The sequence below is a fragment of the Rhipicephalus microplus genome, chromosome 1 (assembly GCF_043290135.1).
Source record: "Rhipicephalus microplus isolate Deutch F79 chromosome 1, USDA_Rmic, whole genome shotgun sequence".
Taxonomy (NCBI): Eukaryota; Metazoa; Arthropoda; class Arachnida; order Ixodida; family Ixodidae; genus Rhipicephalus; species Rhipicephalus microplus.
Window position 1 is genome coordinate 82542816 of NC_134700.1, and position 22067 is coordinate 82564882.

At 48.3% G+C, this 22067-nt stretch overlaps 1 protein-coding gene and 1 pseudogene across 1 annotated transcript in view; both read right to left on the reverse strand.

Annotated features, from left to right (window-relative positions):
* The window catches only part of LOC142765475 (putative peptidoglycan muropeptide transporter SLC46), a 236615-nt gene that overhangs the window by 64554 nt on the left and 149994 nt on the right, over nucleotides 1–22067 (reverse strand). The window lies entirely within an intron of this gene.
* Nucleotides 617–10290, reverse strand: LOC142768413 (uncharacterized; annotated as a pseudogene).

A 22067-nucleotide genomic window follows, 5' to 3' on the forward strand; every position in this document is an offset into this window, starting at 1 on the left:
GGAAACATAAATAGGTGTATTGGCTGTAATACGACACGTGAGAAAGTGTGCCTCAGTGAGTTATAATTATACTGAAGTAAGGCGCGTTATTGGACTCTTTGGTTTATGTAAAGTTTTTGAAGGCATTGGAGGGTCTATTTTGCATTTCAGTAAATGGACCAGAAGATTTGTGTCAAAAGAAGACTGCATGTTTTATTATATAAAATGCTTTTGAAAACAAACCAGCAATGAAATTAAACCATTGAACGAGGATTCATGCGAAGTTTTTCAAATACAATAGTTTCATAAAAAGTAAAATAAAGCAAACATGACATTACCTGTAAAATCATTTCCACACTTAGTTGACTTATTTTCAGTGGATGTAATTGAACACACACAAAATGGGTTAGATATGCTATATTTAAATCTTCAAATGATTCTTCCACATAACAGCTCAAGTGCCAAAAGAAAGGCAATGTGTGAAGCAAAAGAAAAAATGTGACAATACTTGAAAAAATTGTGGAGATAAAGCTTTTAACATTTTTTAAAATGATATTGTAGAAGGTGTTGAAACTGGGAGCTCAAACAATTTGGCTATATAAACACAAAGGACACATCATCAGTCATGTGCGAGAGATTACGCCTGGAGTGTCTTCAGTTTCTGTTTAGCTGGTTTGGCTTCAGACAGCTTGTTGTTTTCTCGTTTGCAAAGGTTGTTTAACAAAGTGTTGGCTGCTGCACTATGTACCCCATCACTACATGTGGCGTATGGCCATTGTCACAAACACCAAAGTCTTCATTCCACTCAAGAAAGAGTGTTGTCATTAAAACAAGCAGTTCTTTCTGCTTTTCACAGGCATAAAATTTGGCTGCGTGTTTTTCACTTGTGAGTTTCGCGAGAACAATATTCATCACCAGTACGGCGTTCACAACGAGGGCTTGGGGAAACTTAAGTCCACCTCTTGTGATACTCGTTGTGAGCTCGTCTGCCTCAATTGTAAGAGTCCTACTCTCAACAACTAGATTCTCTTTACAGAATGCACATTTAAGCTTCTTGAGTGCAGCATGTGCGGAATAACCAGCGACATAAGTTGTAGCTGGAAGTGTGTGCTGCTTTGCAGCAATGTCCTCTTCTCCAACTACAATCTGGAATTGCTTTAAAGCAACACGAAATTCATCAGTGGGGGCACATAGAGGAATCTCGTCATACTTTGGCAGCTCGAGGACCTTCTGCAGCCTCAATTTGTGCTCCGCTTCATACATCTGCCGTATGGAGATATGGTACTGTGCGCCACTAACTGTCGGTACCTGCCAAACCTGTCTTCAAGGCAGTCCGACTGAAATTTCCCCAGTAGGACGTACCTGAATCCAAGCTTTTCAAGGCAGTAGCTTGTCACCTGAACAAGAGCAAGAGACGTGTGGCGCAATGCATTGTGCGTCTCTGACTGAAACGACCAGTGTCATGCTTGGGGCTTTTCCAGTAGTCGAGCCAACTGACTATTTTGTTCAAAAACTCAACTTGGGGGCAACAAACTGCCTTTATGGGCTCTTGTAAGTCATCTCGAAGGTGCCTCCCTTTATCCGGCGTCTTAACATTCACTATGCGCCACCACATTACGACAGTGCTGATAAAATTGGCCATGCTTTTGGCATGCTGCAGTTCTGCTGCTTGTGCACTGTTGAAAGCTGCGATTGTGAAACTGTTGAACACCTTGAGAACAAGTTTCACGTTTTGTCGTTCTAAGTTCGAAGGTTTCAGTGCCTTCAAAGACAATGTTGGAGCAAGTCGTACAAGCTCATTTCTTTCTCTCTCATGGAGCTCTAGCAGCGTGTTCAATGAAGCTGTTAGCACGCACACCTTGTCCGGTAGTCCATTGATGTCTAGAAAAAACTTACATTTACCACAGTTACGCTGGTTAAGCCAATTTTAAAACATGAACAGAATCTAAGATAAAAAACAGTGGTCTTGATTGGTCTGATGGATGCTTGTAGACCGTATTGCCACGTTCCATTTCCCAAGTTTTTGTTATCGTCCCAAAACATCACACGATTCTTTGCGCGAACCGTGCCTGCAGTTTTCGAGAAGGTTCCGAACTGTAGTAGATCATTTCGATATGATCACGCTCACTGTGCGAACGGTACAGATTGTTCTGGAACCTACGTCACCGCCAGCGATAACGCTAGAACATTCGACGGCAAGAGTATAAATGCCGACGCGCTTCGCCGCTTGTGAGTTGTTTATCGAAGGCCGACGCTCCGTTCGCCGCTATCAGTCCGAGACTGCAATCTGTGTGAGACTGCTGCTGTAATTGGACTTTCCTTTTACCGGGCACAGGTTCGCCCAAATAAACAGTTAAATCCCAACACGAAGTCTCCTGTCTTCGGCCACGTCACGACCCCGTGACATCTGGTGGAGGTGCTGCTTCGTTCATGTACCGGACGCCCCCGTCAAGCCGTGAACCCAGCCCACGTCGCGAGAAGACACCGACGCCGACCAGGAGCAGCGAACAAGCCGCCGACAGCAAGGGCTACCACCGGAGTACGGGCTTCTACAAGACAAGGCGCGGAAGACCAAAACCATGACCGTGACTGCAGCGACAATGACAACCGCTGCGTCCCAGCCCACGATGGTCATGCATCAACCTAGGGAACCACCAATTTTCCATGGGTCATCGTTCGAAGACCCGGAGTCCTGGCTAGAAACATACGACCGTGTGGCCGCCCTCAACCACTGGGACCATGACGAAAAGCTGCGTCGTGTGTTCTTCTATTTGGAAGACACCGCAAGGACCTGGCTCGAAAATTGGGAGTCCACGCTCCGAACGTGGGATGTTTTCGGCGGCGCATTCCTGCAAACGTTCGCGAGCGTCGCTCGCAAAGAGAGAGCCGCTGCTTTATTAGAGACCCGGGTCCAGCTACCAAATGAAAATGTCGCCATTTTCACAGAAGAAATGACCCGACTATTACGTCACGCTGACCCAGACATGCCTGAGGAAAAAAAAGTTCGTTTCCTCATGCGAGGGGTCAAACAGGAGCTCTTCGCGGGACTGATGAGAAACCCACCGAAAACCGTCCAAGAATTTGTAGCCGAAGCGACCACTATCGAAAAGACCCTGGACATGCGCACCAGACAGTATAATCGTCACCTGGCTGCAGACCGCGCTGTTGCTCAAGCCAGTAACCCCGGAGACCTGCGTGAAACGATCCGAGCGATCGTGCGGAAAGAGCTGCGCAAGCTGTTGCCTTCGGCGCAGCCTCAAGTGGATTCAATCGCCGACATTGTGAGAGAAGAAGTTCGGCAATCGCTTCAAATTCCCCACGCACCGCTGCCCGAGCCGGATGCTATGAGCTACGCCACTGCACTGCGCCACAACGCTCCTCCCCGTCCACGCCAAAACACCGCCCCATCGCACTTTCATCGACAGACGCCACCACCGCCACCCCCCCCCCCCACCAACGTCATACCGTTCGCCAGCGGCCCAGCGCAGTGCACCGAGAAAGACTGACGTCTGGCGCACCCCTGACCATCGCCCGCTCTGCTACCACTGCGGCGAGGCCGGACACACATACCGCCGTTGCCAGTACCGACAGATGGGACTGTGTGGCTTCGCCGTCAATGCACCGCGTCCACAGCCAGGAGAACGACCACGTGACATCGCCGACTACCTGACAGGAACTCGGCGGACACCACGAAGTCCTTCGCGTTCGCCGTCTCCCAGCCGCCGCACGTCACCGCACCACCGGCAGTACTCTGGCCCAACGTGGGGCCGTTCTCCTAGCCCGTATCCGGGAAACTAAGGGCAGCAACCGGTGGAGGTGCGGTTGCTGTGCGACAAACTACCGAAGATCCTCGGACCATGACGCCGCGACGGAGCTTTCCGAATACAACGCCAAACAGGCAAAGCCCTGACGGCGAAAGCTCACTTACCGAAGGTGGCCTGACGACGCAACATTGAAGCAGCTGAACAAGCCGACGCAGCCGTGACCCGACGCCACGCCCTAACTGTAATGCGAGACGGCGAACTAGCGACCTCGACGTTCTCATCGATGGCCACAGTGTGACCGCTCTCGTAGATACCGGAGCCGAATATTCTGTCATCAGTGGGTCGTTCGCCGCGAAATTAAAGAAAGTTAGGACAGCTTGGAAAGGCCCTGAGATCCGCACAGCCGGAGGTCATCTCGTAACGCCTGCATGAATCTGCACAGCGAGAGTCACCATTAACGGCCGTATTTATCCTACAGACTTCGTAGTCCTGCAGCGTTGCTCGAGAGATGTCATCCTTGGCATGGACTTCTTATGCCTCCATGGTGCTGTCATCAACCTAAAAACAAAGTCGATAACGTTATCCACAGAAAAAGCACTACCGCCGCGCACGCCGTCAGGACACCATGCCTTGAATGTTCTGGAAAAACAAGTCACCATTCCGCCTCGCTGAAGCGTCATTATTTCGGTCGGCGCTCCTAAATCACCTGACTTGGAAGGCGTCGTTGAAGGCAGTCAGCATCTGTTGGTCACCCGAAATATTTTCGTCGCAAGAGGAATCGCAGAGCTGCGGGGAGGCAAAGCAACGGTTATGCTCACGAATTTCAGCAATGAGTACAAATTTGTAAACAAAGGAACAATGGTCGCAGACATCGAAGAAATTGTCGAAGCCACCAGTGCTTTCGCCCTCGCCGATTCTGCGGAACCTGCTCAGAGGAACCAAGCCCCTCCCATAGCTTTCGACGTCAATCCCAGACTTCCAAACGATAAGCAAGAACAGCTCAAGGCTCTGCTCCTGGAATACGAAGATTGCTTTTCGTCGTCATCGAAAATTCGGCAGACCCCAATCACGAAACATCGCATCATAACCGAAGAAAATGCCAGACCACTCCGTCAGAGTCCGTACAGGGTTTCAACGCGAGAACGTGAGGCCATGAAGAGACAAGTTGATGAAATGCTGCGGGATGACATTATCCAGCCGTCCAAGAGTCCATGGGCATCCCCCGTGGTGTTAGTGAAGAAAAAGAATGGGACCCCACGTTTCTGCGTCGATTATCGCCGCCTGAACAAAATCACAAGAAAGGACGTGTATCCTCTCCCACGAATAGACGACGCATTTGATCGGCTCCATAACGCCAAGTACTTTTCGTCAATGGACCTCAAGACTGGCTATTGGCAAATCGAAGTCGACGAAAGAGACCGAGAGAAGATGGCGTTTATAACACCGGACGGCCTCTTCGAGTTTAAGGTGATGCCCTTCGGCCTTTGCTCAGCGCCTGAAACTTTTCAACGCGTTATGGATACAGTACTGGCAGGATTGAAGTGGCAGACTTGCCTTGTGTACTTAGACGACGTCGTCATGTTTTCCTCGAGTTTCGACGAGCATCTTCGGCGCCTTGAAGCTGTACTTCAAGCCATCAAGACTTCAGGACTCACACTGAAGCCAGAGAAGTGCAGATTTGCGCATGAGGAGCTCTTGTTTCTGGGGCACATTATCAGCAAGTCTGGAGTTCGTCCCGATCCACGGAAAACAGCCACCATCGCCGACTTCCCGCCGCCCACTAACAAGAAAGCCGGGCGCCGATTTGTGGGCCTGTGCGCCTATTATAGGCGATTCGTGAAAAACTTCGACCGCATCGCCGATCCTCTCACTAACCTTACCAAGGCCGACGTGGAATTCAAGTGGGAAACGCCACAGGAACACGCTTTCCAGGAGCTTAAACATCGCCTCGAGACGCCTCCGTTACTTGCCCATTTCGACGAATTCGCCGAGACAGAAATACATACTGACGCAAGCAGCGTAGGTCTTGGCGCCGTTCTTGTGCAGAGGGCTGACGGACTTGAAAGGGTTATTAGTTACGCCAGCCGATCGCTATCCAAAGCAGAAGCAAATTATTCCACAACAGAAAAGGAGTGCCTCGCCATCATCTGGGCTACGTCGAAATTTCGCCCCTACCTCTACGGCAGGCCCTTCAAAGTTGTGAGTGACCACCACGCCTTTTGTTGGCTAGCCACCTTGAAGGACCCTGCAGGTCGCCTCGCACGATGGAGCCTGAGACTTCAAGAGTATGACATTGCTGTCATTTACAAGTCCGGCAAAAAACACTCCGACGCCGACTGTCTCTCTCGTGCGCCTGTCGACCAACCGCTACCCGACGACCCGGATGACGACTACTTCTTGGGAGCGATAACTACAGACGACTTCGCTGAATGACAGCGGGCAGACCCGGAACTTAGGGCCCTAATAGAATACATCGAAGGCAGGACCGCCGAAGTCCCGAAGGTATTCAAGCGCGCACTTGCACCGTTCTACAAAAGAAAAACTTTTCACCGCTTCGAGCTAAGTACCTCCTTGTGGTGCCTTCAGCTCTGCGACACGAACTCCTGCAGGCCCTGCACGACGATCCGACGGCAGGGCACCTCGGTGTTTCTCGCACGCTCACGAGGATACATGAAAGGTACTACTGGCCACGTCTTACCACCGACGTCACTCGTTATGTGAGAACATGCCGGGTCTGTCAGCGACGCAAGACACCGCCGACAAGGCCAACGGGACTTCTTCAGCCAATTTATCCACCTTGCCGACCTTTCCAGCAGATTGGTATGGACCTACTGGGGCCGTTCCCGACGTCGGCTTTCGTAAACAAGTGGATCGTGATAGCTACCGACTACCTCACCCGCTACGCCGAGACAAAAGCCCTGCCAAAAGGCAGTGCATCCGAGGTAGCTAAGTTCTTCGTTGAACATATCGTCCTACGTCACGGCGCCCCGGAGGTCCTTATCACCGACAGAGGAACGGCATTCACTGCCGACTTAACTCAAGCGATCTTGGCATACAGCCAAACAAACCACCGCCGGACGACAGCGTACCACCCACAGACCAACGGCCTCACCAAGTGGCTTAACAAGACGATCGCCGACATGCTGTCAATGTACGTCGATGTCGAACACAAGACGTGGGACGCCATTCTTCCGCATGTGACCTTTTCATACAACACGGCGGTGCAGGAGACGACGCAGATATCTCCATACAAATTGGTCTACGGAAGGAGCCCGGCAACGACGCTCGATGCCATGTTACCCAACGTCACCGACGAAGAAAACCTCGATGTGAGCGAGTACCTTCATCGCGCCGAAGAAGCCCGACAACTTGCGCGTCTCCTTATCAAGAATCAACAGACGACCGACAGCCACCGTTACAACCTTCGACGACGCTTCGTGGAATACCAGCCCGGTGAACGTGTTTGGGTGTGGACGCCGATACGCCGACTTGGACTAAGTGAAAAGCTTCTGCGACGGTACTTCGAACCATACAATGGTTCGACGTCTCGGCCCACTTGATTACGAGGTTGTCCCCGACGGCATCACGAACTCTCAATGACGCCGATCGCGACCTGAAGTCGTTCATGTCGCGCGCCTCAAGCCGTTTCATGCGCGTTAATAAACTGAAACAGTGTTTTTTTTGTATCGTAATTTATTCATTGTACTTTCTTGCATTATTATTGTACCTTCATCTTTACTTAAAGCATCGGGACGATGCCTTTTTTCGGAGGGGGCAACGCCACGTTCCATTTCCCAAGTTTTTGTTATCGTCCCAAAACACCACACGATTGTCAGCGCAAACGGTGCCTGCAGTTTTCGAAAAGGTTCGGGACTGTAGTAGATCATTTCGATATGATCACGCTCACTGTGCGAACGGTACAGATTGTTCTGGAACCTACGTCACCGCCAGCGATAACGCTAGAACATTCGACGGCAAGAGTATAAATGCCGACGCGCTTCACCGCTTGTCAGTTGTTTATTTATTTATTTATTTAAATGCCCTAAAGGCCTCGAGAGACAATACATAGGGGGGGATACTGTTAAAAACAAGGTATACATCAATTCATATAAAAGGAACACACACAGCGATCAGACATAACTAGGTAAAAGGTACATTTTACGACAAGGATGTAACGCATGGCTCATTTCACATCTCCAGTACATTTCAATTCCAGGAATCTGCATGGCACTAGTTCTTCATCGTTTCAATAATACACGAGATATAACAACAGGGTAAGATATAGCAGCAGTAGACATATTACATATCAAGAAATGTACGCAGCACTGATTGGAATGCAGACGGATCATTTATCATCGCAATCTCGCTGGGAAGCTCGTTCCACTCGGTTACAGATAACACATAAGGGGAATTTTGGTACTTTTGGTCCTTGCAAATATGGACGACACTTTACGAGCATGGTCAGTGCGATTGGACACATAATGGGCAGGCCGACGCTCCGTTGATCGAAGGCCGACGCTCCGTTCGCCGCTATCAGTCCGAGACTGCTATCTGTGCGAGATTGCTGCTGTAATTGGACTTTCCTTTTACCGGGCACAGATTTGCCCAAATAAACAGTTAAATCCCAACACGAAGTCTCCTGTCTTCGGCCACGTCACGACCCCGTGACAGTATCAACCTTCCGTGGCTCTGAAAAAAATGACATTGCCTTCCCATTGATGGAGTTGTTGTCTGAAACGACCGCGATTACTCGAAAGCCTGTTGCCTCCAGCCCATTAATGAGCTCACGAAGAAATTGATGCAGCTGTATTGCATCTATTTATGCCACTGGAAGGACGTGCACTACGTCTTTGCTTGACGACAGGAGGCTTTGAATCATAAACACATATGCAGTTTTTGCTGCGTTTTGACTGTTTGTATCCATTCCTACTAGACCACCACCTTTGTAGTCAATGTAGGGGTGGAGATGAATTTCGTCGATGACAAGCGTCACAGTTTTTTTGTGGTCATCCATTCCTACGGCCAGCCTCTTTGCATACGACAGAAATAAAGCATCTTGTTGTTCAGAGCATGGGTTCACACGATATGACCTACAAACACGTCTAATTGTGTCGGAATGTGGAAGTTTCAACTTTTATGTGGACCTAATAAATCTGTACGCATGTCGAGATATTGTGAACACAAGGCTAGCAAATACCAGCAAATCCACAGGGTATCTCGAAGTTTTGCTCAGTAAAATGCCGACTTGCTGTTTTACGAACTTGACAACTTCCACTTGCCACTCATGTGGGAAACTTTTTGACGCTAGTTCATCCAGTGTTTTCACTGTCTTCTTCATGACAATCTGCAAGCGTTCTTCGCTGTCGGAGAAGTTTCCTGCCAAACTTTGCACAGCAATAAGGACCTTGTCGATTTCCCGCAGATCACACAAATAAACAGGAAGCACGAAGGTCCCAAGCTTGTTAAGCTGCACGTCACTAACGAACCCTTTCACAATCAAATTAGCTGACACTATCACAGAAAAACGCACAGTTGGAGCTTCTTGAGAATCGAAGTTTAGGAAGAGGACTTTGTCGTGAGTAACAAGTTTTGTCCAGAAGGTGTTTGTCTGGAAACTTGTCAGAGCGGTGAGCAAGTCTTCAAAAGTACTGATGTTATTCTTTTTCTTCTCTTCTTCGCGAGCTTCAGCGTACTGCCTTATTGCCTTCTGTAGCGATTCTTTTTCTAGACCGCTTCTCTTCAGGGCCTTCCCGGACAACAGTTGTGGGACGAGAAAGATACGAACGGCAGTTTGGAAATCGGCTCGGGATAGCACCAGACTTGAGTCGTCTCAGCTGGAGAGGAACTTCAAGTACTCGTCCGGTTTTGTCATCTTGATAGGCCAACGTGGTAACAAAATCACTTGTATGAAAGTGCTTCTCACACACCTGGAAAAAGAAAAGAAAAATGAAACAGAGCTTATAGCACAAAAATCAAGCAAGAAAAAGTTAGTGGACATTCGTCAACTACATAACAGAAAATGTGGCTGTATTATTAGGCATTATCATAGTAGCAATGCCTTGTTAGGCGGCCCAACAGGCGAGCGCTGTTTATTAAGTCTTAACTCTCATAGGATTTTATCAGGCGCTGCAGTCCGTTTAGAGCGACTCAGGCCATCAGCTAGACGTGAGATTGCGAGGAAAGTACCTGTTTGTCAAGACTTGTCGCGCGAAAACAAAAATTAGGCAAACAGCAGGATTACTAATACTGCGTGTCTCACGTCCTTTGTAAAATATGCTGCAAGTGCCCCGAAGGCATAGCTCACAAATAATGAAAATTGAAAGGTTTTTAGTTGCGTAGCTGAGTGAGTTTACACATGCGTAGGCACCTGCGACAAGTGAAAGAACGCACTTACCACAGTGTACTTTGTCGGCGCAAAATCCTTGCGAGGGATCGCTCTCGTCCATGCGGTTCTTTGGTCGGCGTCTATCGGAAACCGATAGACGCGCGCTTTTGGTCCATGAGCATAGTTAAAGTTGCACCCCGGTGCACAGCAGCATCCAGGCATAATGCGTAGTTTACCCAACCATGCTCACACAGCACAAGAGAAAGAAAAAACAGCGTGAGCGGTAAGAAAATGCAACTAGCCTACAACCACAACAGCCAGCAGAGCGAGCGAGCACGTAAGATCAATGTGGCCAGACGCACTGTCATGCGCTGCCAACTTCGCTCGGCTGTGCACTAAAATGTTTAAAACGTGAATAAATTAAGTAAATAAGTACATCATTTGAAAGATAGAATAGTGCTAAGCTTTTTTGTTAGACAGTAGGTAATAATTTTCTACAGTTTGTCTACTGAAAACTTGTTTCGAAGCAAAAAAGATTGTCTATTTGGCGAACAGAATTCGCAAGCCATTCCGACCTCAGCCAGTCGAGCGTTGCTTTCTCACAGATCTCACAGCAGTGACGTCAAGCTGATGAGACGGAGGCTTGCCGAGGCCTTGAAAAAAAATCTAGGTGGTGTTGCCTGTAGTCAGGGGTACGCCATATGTCGGTTTTGCGGAGTGGGGGTCGCATCGGCGTCGACGTTTCCCTGTAGTACCAAGGCACTGTCGGCGGCTGTTGCTGGTGGTACTGCTGAGGTGGCGGATCGTTAGATCTAGGCTGTCGACGGAGAATATCTGCATATGTTGGCCTAACTATTTCAGTGTTCGGCTCGGGAAGTGAAAGCGCTTGCCTTATTTGTTGGCGAACAACTTCTATGACCGACGCAATCACGCAGTTATTCGGTGTGGCGGCGAGCTTTTTCACCTCTTCTTGCACAATTTCGCGTATCAGGTCACGCAAAGAACGCTCGTCAGGTGTCACAGTGGTCACGGTGGTTGCGCTGATTTGTCCGCTGTTGTTTGAACAGTCGTACTGGCGGTACCGTAGCTGTAGTGCGCGTTCGATGGCGGTCGCCTCCTTCGAAAATTCGCCGACGCTTGAAGGTGGGTTCCGTACGAGACTAGAAAACAGCTGCTCTTTAACACCACGCATGAGGTGGCTGATCTTTCTGTTCTCGGACATGTCGGGATCGGCTCGATGAAAGAGACGAGCCATGTCCTCAACAAACATAGCAACAGACTCGTTGGGCTTTTGAATTCGTGATTCGAGGAGTCGTTGTGCATGCTCCCGCCTTTCGGTGTTTGCGAAGGTGTCCAGGAACTTCCGCCGGAACTCGTCCCACGTTGACCACACGCGATTCGTGAACCACGTGCGAGCCCCGTCTTGAAGAGGGAAATACACGCACCCCAACTTCTGTGCGGCGTTCCACCCGTTAACATTGGCTGTGCGCTCGAACTCCTCCAAGCCAGTCATCTGCGTCCTCATATGTGTTGCCATGGAAGTTTACAGGAGTTTTAGGGGTGAAAACAGTCACCCGTGTCGTGCTTGGGCTCGTCATGGTGGGGCAACTGCTTCCCGGCGCGGTCATGTTTTCCGCCCAAGGACCGAACTCTGGGCTCTGGCATAACAGGCGGCGGCTGGCGCAGTGAACGGGTGTTTCGACGAGCGGAAGTCTTTGTGGACTAGATGCCGGGCTGTCTGAAGGTGTCCTGGACATGTACCCAGCGCCTGCACCAGTGTCACGACGCAGACACAGCAGGAGTCCGATATAGAAGAGCTCACATTAATTAAAAATGAAAGGCGCTCGTAAAGAGGACCAGGCAAGAGCTTCGTCTTCCTCTCTGGCTGTGCAAGCTCTCCTCTGCAGGTTGAACGCAGCAATATATATATATATATATATATATATATATATATATATATATATATATGCAGACATGGTAGTTCAGTGGCCGTAGCGTCGCAAGTAGTCAAGTAGATCCTCCGAGAGCAGTCACAACATGATTACATGATTTATTTCGACATTTCAGTTAAACCCTGCCTGAAACGTTGAAGTAAACCACGTTGTGGCTGCTCACGGAGGATCGACTTGAATATATATATATATATATATATATATATATATATATATATATATATATATATATATATATATATATATATTATGCATTCCATCATTCGGCTTCATCTTTTTCATGTATATAAATAACCATCATCAGTCTTCGTGACGCTCGTTTTCGTCGTCGGTGCCATCCTGCTGTTGCTGGAATAAAGCATTGGCTGAACCATAGTATTTCAAGCGGTGGAAGGTGCTTCGCCATTCCCTCGACGTTTACCTATCCAAAGGGTTCTCCTGGATCTTTGTTCGGGATGCCGCTTGCACCAGCAGACCATGTCGTGCAAGAGCAAGTGACAGTGTCCCTTCATTCGGCCAAACCACCCCCCGCCAACCTCAGCGTGGCCAACAACCCCCCTCGGAAGCCTCCAATCTTCACCGGTCGTTGTGGCAAAAATGTCAGAGACGGGCTGGACAACTATGACCGTGTGTCTACAACTGGAACGAAACTTCGAAGCTCGCACACGTCCAGTTTTACGTCTCTCAAGTTGCCAAGACATGCTTCCTATATCCTGAGAGTGACTTACCTGATTGGTGTTCCATATTTTCAGTGGACTGCTGAGTTCACTGGACTCGTGAAGGCGTCGTTCACTGACGCCATGCCGTGATTGCTGAGGGAGTTTAAAATAAACAGGCCACAGCCTCCTATACAGCCACTTATGCGAGCCCAAACGCGCAAGCGCATTCTAGTGCATTCTCACTAGGATACAACGCGTTTGTTCGCAGCGCGTCTGTGGAATCTCGTTCTCCGAAGCCATCACATGGTTAATGAAAAAGTGTAAGGAGGGAGTCTTCCCACCCCTTTACACAGGCCGTAACGCGTTACCACGTGAGCAAGCCCTCGCAGTGTCTGCGCCAGCTGTTGCGCATGCAGAGTAAGGGTGGTCACGCAGACCACATTGACCTTGACCATAAGCTGCTTCGCATCTAAAAGACCCCGTAATGGCCGCTCATCATGGCAACGTGAGCTGTGGATGCAGTGTTCAGTACCGACGTTGATAACTATGCGAAAACGTTACACTCGTGAGTCCGCACGTTTATAATTTCACACTCTTGTTCTACTCGGGTTTCGCCTACGAAGTCTGTCAGGAATGCTCGGTGCAAACTTGGCCTCAGTGTTTTAAAAGGTTCACGATTAGTAGATCGTCTGGTTAAGATCGCTGGAAAGACGCAAACAGTCGAGATTATTGCAGAGCTTGCACGACGACCAGTGATAAGGCTGGAATATTTGACCCCACATGTTTGAAGGCCGACGCGCTGCGTCGCTTGTCAGTTGATCAATGGCCGACACTCTGTTTCACCGCTATCGGTGCCAGTGTGTATTGCTGTAACTTTACTTTTAGTTGACCGGCCACAAATTCAGCCCAAATCAAGTTTATGTTTGAACCTGCAGTCTGCTCCCTTCATTCACGTCACGAGCCCATGACATCTGCTGTAGACGCTGCTTCTTTCATGTACCGGACGCCCTCATCAAGCTGTGAACCCAGCCCACGTCATGGAGAAGACACCGACTCCAGCCACGACAAGCCAGTTAATGATGCCTCCCACAGGAGTACTGGTGTCTACCCGAAAAGACTCGCAATAACAAGATATTGACGTCGACCACGGCAAGATTGACAGCACCTGTGCCACCAGCGCCAATCCTGCTCCGACAATACAGGAAGTCACCAACTTTGCGTGGTTCGCCACTTGGAGACCTGGAAAGCCGGCTTAAAAAAATTGGCAGCATATCCACGGCGTGAATGATGGAGAGTGGGGCGGAGCATTCGTCTGTCCATTCGTTCTTGCTTCCGTCCGTCTGTGTGACCGTTCATGCGTGCATCCGCCTGTCATTGCGTGCGTCTGTTCGTGCGTCTGTCCCTGCGTTTGTCCATGCATCCGCCCCTGCGTCTGTTCATGCGTCCATCCATGCATCTGTCTGTGTGTCCGTTCGTCCATCTATTCAACACTCCAAGTACCACCATCTCGCATCTTTTCATCATATATTCCCCATATAGAAACACCACCATCCAGCGGACATTCCAAGGACTGAACGAGAGGTGGAACACGCACACTTTCTTCCGGCTTGCGCTTTGGGTCTACTTCCCACCTTTAACCACCTCGAGTTCATTGTATATACTAGTTCACTGTATTCATGGCACTGCAGCGCAACGCTCGCTAGAACTTTCTAAAACTAAGAAGGTTACATCCAGCGAGTATAACGTAGCAACCCTTTCTTGTCAGATAGTGCTCAATGTACATTCCAATGGCTGCTAATGGGGATCGCAGCATGTGCGTTAACTAAAAGCCGAATGCTCCTGTATCTCATTCCCCATTAGCAGCCATTGGCATGTACATTTAGCACTATTTTTCATTGTTCAACAACGCACAGAAGAAATCTTTCACCGGCACCACCTTGGAGATTGAAATGTTATACTTTTTACATACTACAACGGCTACGAGGGACGAACAGGTGCCGTTATAGGGAGCTTCGCCCCTAAAAGTTCGACCGAGTCACCCTCTTCAACGACTGGACCTACCGTGACAAGATTCGGCATGTCTATTTGACTTTAGAAGACGCTGCGCAGACCTGTTTCTAGAATCAAGAGCGAAACCTCACAACGTGGGACGTTTTTCGTGCAGGGTTCCCCACTGCTTTCGCAAGTGGGCCCCGCAAGGAGAAGGCTCAAGCTCTCCTCGAAACCCGTGGGCAGATGCCAAATGGAAACGTGGCACTATTCACGCAGTACATGACTTAACTCTTCCACCACTCTGACCCCTGAATCCCCGAGGAAAAGAACGTCTGTTTGCTTATGCGAGAAGTCAAACAAGAACTCTTCGTCGGGCTGACCAGGAACCCACCAAACACGGTCGCAAAATTTGCTTCGCAAGGATCTACAATTCAGAAGACATAAATCGCGGAAACTTGGGAAAGTCGGTAGGACATAGCTGAAAGTATGAATGGCGCAACGTAGAAGTAGTTACAGCGTAACTACGGAAGTGAAAAAACAAGGATAGAAAAGAACGTCAACTTTCAACAATGATTTAATAGTGGAGTGGTGTAATAGGCGAAAAAAGAAGATAATAGACATGCGTTGAAGGGTGCAGTTAGCAACCACTGCGAAACAATGTCAGCAATACTCTCGTCTGTCGTTGATTGAGCGGGAAACAAAAACGCAGCTTAAAAATGATCGATTGCGCTTTTTGCATCAGCGCAATCGGTTGGGAGCTTACACGTGTACCGTCAAGCTTACTTATGTAACAGGCTTCAAATATCTAACGCGTGGCTTGAGAGTGGTGCTTGCCTACTACCTCGCACCGCTCAACGAGGGGCACGCAGCTGCAGTCTCTGGAGTGGGCTCCGAGATGTCCTTGAACCACATTGTGTACATGTGCTCTTAAACAGTCATTCAAGCACCTTCCGGTTAGCCCTTTATATGTATACCTTACCGCAGGATAGGTGAACAAGATATACGACAGCAATAGCACAAGGTATAAGACGCGTTCTGTGTTTCACAGAGCATCTTATTCATTTGCAGCTGGATGATTCAGCAACTTACAAATCTTTGATAGGTTTTCCGGGGCAGAAAATACAACGGTGGCACCAGCACTTTTCCCGATTTTTTGCAGCCTATGCAAAACGTTGTGCAGACAATGGACTGCAACACTGTTATTTTCAGACTGAGATCACCCTTGCATTTTTATTTGTTTCAAAAGCTTTCCGGCAACAGCAGAAATCAGGGTGTCCGAGTAATCAGCACTTTAGAGGTGCTTTATCTGTGCTTGGAAACTGTGTTGAACCGAGTGCGGGTATCACCTCCTAAGAGCGTTAAAAAATCAAACATTATTATTACCCCTTTTCACCAGTTTTGAATGAGCTGAGTGGAAAGGTAAAAGAGGTTCACCACTTCTCGGGGAGAACAGCCAGCACAAATGATTGCTCCGAAGGCAGAGTGTTAGGTCTAAGAGCCTAATCGAATTACCAGACGATATCACATGAGTAAGTTCTATGAGTAAGTTCTAGTAGGTTTCAAGTGCTTCCTAAACGAACCTAGAAGACTAGGGATATCTTCAAAAACGGCATTTGAACAATCAACAAATACAATGACATCACCCACAAATCTACAGACATTCACAAGAAACGCTTCAAGACCTTTTTGAATGTGATCTTTATGAACGAGAAAGATGTCGCTCAAGACTGGTCTGGTGCGATATCCAAACGTCGTGCGTCGATAAACTGAGAAATGATGATGCGCATCAGCAAATGAACATGTCCCGTCCAATATTCCAGTGATATCGCAAGCGGCGACGTAAGTTCCAGAAGAATTTGTGATCTCGCCATTGTGCATAGTCGCATCGGAAGGCTCTATGATTATCTCGATTGTTTTGTAGTTCATGGGCGTGGTTGTGCAAGGCAGCACATACACATGTAATGCGGTGATAAGGAAACTTCAGAAAGTAGCGTGACATTGCCCCTCTCTGAAAAAAGGCATCCGTCTCAATGCTTGAACAGAAGATAAAATTACAATAATAATGCAAGAAAGTGTCAGCAATACAGTTTTTGCGCGCATTATTTGTGCACTTTTTTCGCTATTTCTGGGGGAGGGAGCAGCGCAAGTTTCTCTGGAATTTCTTGAGCGCATATCTAAAAGAATATGTCATAGTCCTAACGCGAACAGTATACACATTTAAAGAACGCAGGAAAAAATTCGGCAAATTCCAAGTACCTGGAAATCGACGTTATGCGAACCATGTGGAGGGAAGGTGACCGTGTTGAAAGTTTTTTGAGTGACACGTCATGAAATGACGGTAAATATACCTACAAATGTTGCACGCACAGGCATATGTTGAAGAGTTGTAGATGTTTATTTAGGCAGTTGTTTGCACTTGCGCAACGATGCCAACTGTAACATGCGTATTAGGAACACCAGAAGCTGACATGAAGCGCTGATGCTCGCGATGATGCTGGCCCTGGAAACTTCTGCATAAATCAACTTCAGGCCATGACAACTAACCACGATTGACGTGAATTTGACGGGACGGCTGTATCAAAGAAGTACATATTTAATGTTTGCAAAATTGGGTAGGCAGCATTGCAACCACTATTGACGTTTCACAAAGATTAGCGTCTAGTTCCGAGAACTGGCGTAGCTCTGTGGTAAAATGATTTATTGCTTGTCAGAATGTTTGGGTTCGATGGCAGCCGGGACCCTCACATTTATTTTTTGCATTTCTCGGGTCGACGCTGCCGACATCGGGTATTTCTCAACGCTCGCGAGTGAAGATTGCCCGTGTGTGTCCTCGTCGTTCCTGGGTAGATACTAAGTGTTAATCATCTTTGGCATATACCCGCCTACCAGCAGCACATACCCGACCATGGATTATGTCACTGTCTTGTGGGAAGTGTTTGACGACGTACGCGACGGGGTTAGGACGTTATTCATGTCTTGATCAGAACGTCATATTCGTCAAACCATCTTACCCTGCCATGCTAATTTTGGTTCACGCCAAGTTAAGGGGTTGACCACGAGAGCACCCACACGTAAGTGACTAGATAGATAGATAGATAGACAGACAGATATATAGATAGATGAATAGATATAGATAGATAGATAGATAGATAGATAGATAGATAGATAGATAGATAGATAGATAGACAGACAGACAGACAGACAGACAGATAGATAGATAGATAGATAGATAGATAGATAGATAGACAGATAGATAGATAGATAGATACGCTCAATGTCACCACAGTTTGCTAAGAAATGCTTCGCATTTCTTAAATTGGAGCACCGACGAAGTGTGCTTGTTAGTTTCGAAAGAATGAGCCCGCAAATTAACCAATCAAATGCGGTAACGCGTAGTCTAGCGAGAATTGCTGATCACGAAGACCGATTGGGAATCGTCGTCGTGGCCACTGCCACCGGCCTCCCGAAGTGCATTGTCCTCGGTTCCATTGAGCGCGTTCGACAGCCCCATTTTCTTGAATCTCTTTCGACAATGATGAGAGAAACTTGATCCCATGACACGCCGATGCCAGAAGAGCTAAGCATCTGCACATAATTGAAAAAGGACTACTTCAATGGAAGCGAAACTTGCATTAGAAAGTGTGCTTCTGCTTTCTCGCGTACCGATCGTTCCGGTCGTCACGTTGATGTACGTCTCCTTGAAGTGCTTCGCGGTGGTGCGCTTCCTGTTTTCTTCGGTGAAAGTTACAACAGCAAGCTACTAGGGAATGTCCTAGTATCTTCTGCACACAAAATGGTCCAGGGTCTAGTTGATTCAAAATCATCCGGAGCTGGCATCGCTGTGTGTCGTAGCAAGCGCAGCTGCACAGGACGTGTTCGATGGTCTCTTTAGCTCCACAGTAGTCGCATGTAGGAGTGTCTGCCATACCAATGCGAAAGGAGTACACCTTTGTAAATGTACACCCAACCAAAGGCGGCATAACAGTGTCGCATCGAAGCGGGAAAGTTGTGATGGTAGCTTTATCTTGAGCGACGGATCCAGTTCATAAAATTGACACCTTTGGAGGCTGGTAGACGACCAGAACGTGCGTGTGAGATCTCTAGCCAGCAGGTAAAGTTGTCTTGCTGCATCATTCCTTGATAGAGGAATCGGGACTGCACGGGTTCCTTCGTGGGCTGAGCGGGCTGCAGCATCGGCTAATGGATTTCCGGTAATACCAATATGTCCAGGCAGCCATTGATATATAATATCATGCCCTCGTGCTAGAGCTTCATGGTGGCAATGTCTTATTTCTTGTACCAATTGTTCATGACTCCTCCTACGCATGGTGGACTGCAAACTCTGAAGCGCTGCCTTCGAATCACAGAATATTACCCATTTTCCGGGACGTTCTTGAACGAGATATTGTAAAGCAGCCCTTATAGCAGCAAGCTCTGATGCCGTAGATGTAGTCATATGCGACAACTTAAACTTGATTGTCATTTCTGCAGCCGGAATTACAGCGGCACCTGATGAGCTGCTGGATGAGACGGACACATCAGTGTACATCTGCGTTCGGTCTAAGTACAACTCATGTAATAATAGCAGTATTGCTTGCTTCAATGCTACTCTGGAGTGACTGCTTTTCTTTTTGATTCCCGGAATTTTTGGACGTACTTGCGGCTGGTCGAGGCACCACAAAGGACATGCCCTTCTCGCAGCTGGCGTATATCCTGATGGAATGTTGTTTAGGTGCTTGGCTATGACGTCTGAAAACGTAGCACGTGGTTTTCCGGAGGGTAGACGGGCCAAGTGGTGGTCGGGGACATGGCTAGCATGTCGAATGTGCACTCTGAGGCAATCCACAACTCTATATGTCCTGACCGGATGGTCTCTGGCAAGCATGATTGTGGCATAAGTAGAAGCGCATCGGGGCAGTCCGAGGCAGATACGCAGTGCCTGACCCTGCAAACTCTCCAATGAATGAATTGTAGCGAAGCCTCAGAACTATGAAATGGGTCGAACTCTTGAGTACCTTCTAGTGGGGCTACCCAACAAGGACGCCGCTCGCGCTGAGAGCCCGTGCTTGGCTGTGACTGTCGCCATTATATATTCTCGCTCGTTGCCGGCTAATAAACGCCTTAACAATTTGGTGGAGGTGCTGGGTACGTGATCGTAGCTCCAAAGGCATAGACAGGGACCGCAGCACTCTCCACCATTGGATTTGCAAGTGTTAGTGAGTACCGGCAAGCTGTAGCGCAAAAGACCCAGAAATAGAGCCTTGTACAGCTGTAGCAAGGAGGCCGCAGAAGTTCCCCATGCTTTCCCGCACATGAATTTCATTATATGCATAATAGATAGCAGTCTCTTCTTCAAGTACGCACAATGCGGGCTCCACGAAAGACTTCTGTCGATTATTATGCCCAGGAAACGATGCGTTCGTGCATATTTGACTCTCTGCCCATTGATGTAAACAGGGTATGGCGTCATTGGTTTGCGTGTAAACGCCATCAACGCGCACTTCACAGTTGATATAGTTAGGCCTTGTTTCTGAAGGTAGGCTGTTGTGAGGGTTGTTGCCCGCTGTATTCGTGCACGCACCTGAGGGCGAGTAACTGCAGCACTCCAGAGGCAAATATCATCGGCGTATATGGATACGCACACTGACTTTGGCAGAACCTTCACCAGACCAATGAGGGCAGTGAGGGTCCTAAAAACACAATATGATTATGAGGTACGCCGTAGTGGAGGGTTCTGTAAATTTCTACCACCTGGGGTTTTTACGTGGACCCATATCAGAGCCCACGTGCCTACAATATTTCCGCCTCCATCGGAAATGCAGCCGCCACAGCCGGGATCAGATCTCGCGACCTGTGGGTCAGCAGCCGAGTACCTCAACCACTAGATCACCGTGGCGGGGTGGAAGGAGTCTCCTTAACGCATTTTTTGTCGACAGGTGTCAAGACGAAAACGAGCACATTCGGCGATTTGTAAGCGCATTTGGGAGGCCATCAAACTACGTCAAAAAAGGCCGGGATAGTGCAGCCGTCACCGCTAAAAACACACAGGAATTTTCAAGCAGCACCAAAAATTGACAACTATGTCGATCTAGAGGAAAACATATCATGCCTTTCCAAAGGCATTGATCAAGGAAACGGCAAACGCTGGATGATGTGCTGCCATCTGTCAGACATTGTGAGAGTCTTTATGCCCCTTCCACGGCCGCCTCGATCGGGACGTGCCCGATACAGGCTGCCGTGTCTCTTCGAAAGCGCCCACTAGGAGCTGGACTTCGCTATCGCGTTCAACTCCTAGAGGCGAAGCGTAAAGGGTCCCCCAATTTTATGACAGCTTTTCATCTGGTGGAATCTCCAACATTCGGAGTCGGAAAATAAAGATCAAGTTAAAGTTCAAAACTCAAGAGGTAGTCCGGTGATATAAACGCAGTTTTCTCTGGAACCCTCCCGTCGACATTCAATAGCCAGTCTATAGGTCCTTCGACGAATAATACTTCGTGTTGTGTAGCCGATCCAGGGCATTGTCCATCCGTGGGAAAGAATAATTGTCTTTTTTGTGATATTGTTCAGGCGGCAATAATCGACACAGAAACGTATGTTTCTAGCCTTTTTCTTCACTAACACCACGGGTGGCACCTACGGGCTCTTACAAGGCAAGATGATGTCGTCATGTAGCATTTGGTCGACTTGTTTTTTACGACCTCGCGTTCTCGCGCAAAAAATCTGTATAGGTTATGGTGTAGTGATCTGACATTTTTCTCTCTTATGATGCACTGTTTGGTGACTAGGGTCAGCGGAATGTTCGTCGACGAAGAAAACAGTCGTATCGCAGGATCAGGGCCTAGAGATGTTCTTGCTTATGCTTCTGGAGGCTTGAATTGACTTCAAAAACTGCATGAGGATCTTGGTTCCATGGAGTAGGTTCTGCAGAATCGGCGAGGGGGAAAAATTTGGTGGCTCGCATAATTTCGCCGATGTAGGGGACCGTCGTACCTTTGTTCTGGTGCCTGTATTCATGACTGCAGCTTGCCATCGTTACCTTTGCTTTCTCGTGACTTAGCTCGGCGATGCCTCCCGCATCACAAATCTGGCGGCTAAGAACAAGTGCTAGTTGCCCTCGATGACGCTTTCAAAATCTGTGGGCATTTCGGTGCCGGCGGAAACAAGGACGCTAGAACAAAGCGGATTGGTGACTTCGTCTTCCAAAATATTCAATGCATGATTATTTGGTGCTGTGGCGGTTAGAAGTGTGTTTTCTGGTGTTAGTGTGATTGAATCTCGGGTACATAATAGTGCCATGTTTGCTTTACCCAGCACCTCTACCAAATGGTTTTTGCTCTCATCTCGCATCTCTCCTACAGTCAAACGTCTTTTTTACAGATCACCGGCATAGATTTCG